Source organism: Hippopotamus amphibius, chromosome 12 (genome assembly GCF_030028045.1).
Source record: "Hippopotamus amphibius kiboko isolate mHipAmp2 chromosome 12, mHipAmp2.hap2, whole genome shotgun sequence".
NCBI lineage: Eukaryota > Metazoa > Chordata > Mammalia > Artiodactyla > Hippopotamidae > Hippopotamus > Hippopotamus amphibius.
In genome coordinates this window covers 52,502,656-52,506,720 of record NC_080197.1, presented here as the reverse complement: position 1 = coordinate 52,506,720, position 4,065 = coordinate 52,502,656, and the positions used below count along the sequence as shown (strand labels likewise).

Genomic DNA, 4,065 nt, shown 5'->3' with positions numbered 1-4,065 from the left:
TTTGATGTGACGTATCCAGCACTGGCAGTTGCAGGCAGTTGGACTTATCAAGGCCTTAGAATCTGATAGAGGCTTCCATGAGAATTCTCTGCAGTTAATCTTGCCTGTGGCTGAGGACTTTCTAGTCATCTAACATCCTGGACTATGTGCTCCCTCCCCAGCGCCTCTGACTTGACTTCTGGTCAAGGAATTGAGACTCCAGAGGTCACTCATCCTTTCATTAAAGGGTATTAAAAAAAGTCTGTCCAAGCCCCACAGTAATGGTAAAAGGTTAAGTCAAACAAACAAATACTGAATCAAGGAAAGATGTACGTGTACAAAACCACAGAAACAGGACCCAATAAGACATAAAGCACTAGAATAACCTGACAGAAGAACCCCAGAATGCAATCAGACAATTAAAAATAAATCCAACAAAAATTCAAAACAAAAACAAAAACAAACTAGAAAAACCAGGGAAAATTTGAAAACAAGGACCAAATAAAACAGGACCAAGTAGAAACAGGGAACAAATATAACAAAGAGCAAGAGAACAACCAGATAGACTGAAGATCCCCAAAATGAAATCAAACAATTATAATTAGATCTAAGATAAAGAGATCTAATAACAAAAACCAAAACAGTGTTCATTTGAAGAATAAGGGAAGGAAACAGAGCAGACCAATAATAATCATTAAAAATGTAATACATAGCTTTGCGCAGTGGCAGTATTGTAGCCAATGAGGTTTATCCGAGGTGTGATTATTGCTAATTGAAAAATGTAATACAATACAATTAAACAAAAAGGGATAGAACACAGAGCCACAGAAGAGCATACTATGACTGGAAATATAAAAAGAGAAAGAAAAAAATAAAATAAAATAGAAATGTATTAAAGGTAAAGAAGAAAAGAAGATAGAGGAGATAAACAGCACTACAAAAAGCTATCTAGAAGTAGAAATATATACAATGGCTAAAAAGAAAAATAAAAGTAAAAAACAGAATAAAAAATATGTTATAAAGTGTGAATATCCCTTAGGACTAAGATCATAAAAAAAAGGAAAAAAAAACAAACAAAACAAAACAAAAACCAAAGAAACTAGAACTGACCACAGAATGGATGAGACCAATAGAATTAATAATAATAATTCTGATTCCTTGGGGTCTCAGCTGTAAGTATCCTTGTACATGCCTTGAGAATCAGGTTACTTTGCCTCCCCAAGAGGCCCTCTGTTTCTGGGTTGGCCTCTGGACCTGCTGTGGGTCTTATGGGGTGCACTTAGGCTCTGATCTGGCTCAATTCCTTTCTATGCTTGCTCCCACAGTCCACAGGTGCCAGTGCTAGACCTTTTTCATTTGTGGGAATATTCACTGTCTACTCAGATATTCCAAAGACATAGGGTCTGCCTAACTGATCATAGGGACTTAGTCTGCAACATGTATATCTGATGGAAAGATATTAGAACCTCTTCCTTAGTCCCCCTGTCCCTGGTGTTCAGCTTTGGTTTTGTCCCTGCTTCTGTGTGTGGTCTAACCGCCAGAGTCTGGTCCTGAGGCTGCCTTGGAGCTCTTTGGGTCTTCCTCAGTGAGGCTTTCCTTTATTGTTCATCTGCAGATGCAGGTGTATGGGGAGAGAGAAGCTTTGATAGCGGCTCCTCTCCCTGCATGTGACTCAACAGTAGCACCCTGCTTAGATCTTAGGAGCCTTGGGGATGGTGCTGAATGTGCAGCAATGCTGGTGGCTTTAGGTTTAGGAAATCTGGCCTGAGTGTGATTCTTTGCTAGTGCCTGGAGCAAATGTGTCTGAGGGGCAGCCATTGGGGGCTTTTTGTGTTACTCTACAACCAGCAGAGCTTCCTTTATTGTTCATCTGTAGGTGCTGGTGTATGGGGAGAGAGAGGGTACAATAGTGGCTCCTTCCTCTGTGTGTGAGCCAGCCTGGGTCATGGTAGCCCTGCTAGTGGTGGCAGCACCAATTGCAGAGGGAAGCTGGTGGGCTCAAGTGTAATAGGAATGTCTCCAGAGATGTCCTTCTCTGTGGACTTCTGGTCCTTAGCAGCAGGCACACCAGGACTGCACCCCCCCAGGGGGCTTTTTTCTATCCCTTGTTGACTGCAACTGCCAGGCCCAGTGGGGCCTTCCCTTTGTTCTTCATGGGCACCAAAAGAAAGGCTACAACAGTGGCTCCTCCCTGCTGCTTGTGAGTCAGCAGTAGCAAGCCACCACCATGGCTGCCCAGCTTTCCATGGTAGGCATTCTCTACTGCAATTTTCTTCCCCCCGTCCTCTCAGTCTGTCTCCCCACAGCCTACAATGTTTCTCACCCTGAACCAGTTGTCTGGTTCCCACGTTCCAGCTCCCAGACTCCCTGTACAGCTATGAACCCACGTCTCAGTCTGGGACATGCAGAGCTGTGGTACAGACCCTCTGTGTGCTTCTCACTCTTTCCTTTCTGCCACAGATTGGCTACTTTACCCTCTTTGGACAGTTCCAAATGCCTCCCTTATGAATCAATCAAATGCCCCATTGGAGAGGGGGTTTCCCCATCAGATAAGGGGGGTTTCCCTGAATTCAGAAATCTCTCCTCTATTTCAGCTCCCCCTGCCCCAGGGTGTAGGACCCATCCCTTTCCTTTCTTCTCTTCCTCTTTCTCCTTTCCCCCCACTCTGTTCTACCCAGTTATGTTGGGATATTTGCTGTCCTTTCTGGTGTCCAAGGTCTTCTGCTAGTGTTCAGCCAATTTTCTGTGGGAATTATTGCATCTTTTGATGTATTCCTGATGCATCTGTGGAGAGAGATGCACTCCACATCCTACTTTACTGCCATCTTTTTCCTACGTGACCTTTAAATTACAGTTTTGGTGGATTTACCTTGAAGCCAAAAATTCAATGGAAGCCCTCTAAATTCCACACCTCCAGCCTATCCAAATGACTCTGTAAGCCCTAGTCTCCTGCATTTGCTTATGCTTGAAATTTTTAAGAAAACATTCCTCATTGGACCCTGTCTGACAGAGGTACTAATATGTAGAAATTGAAAAGAAACACTACAAACAAAAGTTTGTGGGACTTCCCTGGTGGGCAGTGGTTAAGAATATGCCCACAAATGCAGGGACACGTGTTTGAGCTCTGGTCCAGAGAGATCCCACATGCTGTGGGGCAACTAAGCCCATGCACCACAACTACTAAGCCTGAACTCTAGAACCAGCAAGCCACAACCACTGAGCCCATGTGCTGCAACTACTTAAGCCCACATACCTAGAGCTCATGCTCTGCAACAGGAGAAGCCACTGCACTGGAGAAGCCCTCAGATTATAACAAAGAATAGCCCCCACTGGCCACAACTAGAGAAAGCCCACGTACAGCAACGAAGACCCAATGCAGCAAAAAAAAAAAATAAATAAATAAAAGCATCTTATAGAGAGCTAAACTTTTCTGGAGTTTCAATAATGATAGTTTTAATAAATGGATATTATGTAGAAATATGCAAATTAGAATGAAGATGTGATATAATGTTAGTAATGGCAGTGCTCCTAAGCTCTTTAGTTAGGACCGTTCATTGAGAAAGTGGCCCTTCACCCAAATTCAATAAGCTAAATGTCACACTTTTCCTTTAAAAATAATCTGTAAATTTTCTTGACATTATACTTTAGAGTCCACCACAAATGAGTGAACACACCCAAGGGTGGTATTACTTAAACTTTTCTCCAATGTAAGCAGGTCCCTCATGAGAAAAACAGTGGATTAGGTTTTCTACAAAACATGGTCCCTTGACCATAGGCAAAATAATGCAGGACAGATTTCCAATTTAGCATTTAGAAAGCTTTAGCAACATTCTGTGAAAGCCACCAAAAAATCCTTTTCCATGGTGCTCACTTGTCTAAATGGAAGTATCTGAATATTAGTGCACCCTGGAAAAACTCAAGGGGAAATGTGCCGCTTTTCTTCTATAAAACCCAAGTATTAACCATCTGCATGTTCCCAAGTCCTCCAACATTTTAGGGTCATGACTTCCTCCTTTAATATCCCCCAAAGCTCTCTTTCTTACACTAAGGAGTCTGGAGGGCCGAGGAGCCCCAACTTTTTCTTAG

The 4,065-nt window shown here is 42.7% G+C and overlaps 1 pseudogene; it reads left to right on the top strand.

Moving 5' to 3' along the window:
* Positions 1-690: 690 nt before the first annotated feature.
* Positions 691-773, top strand: LOC130834218 (U4 spliceosomal RNA; annotated as a pseudogene).
* The last annotated feature ends 3,292 nt before the right edge of the window (positions 774-4,065 follow it).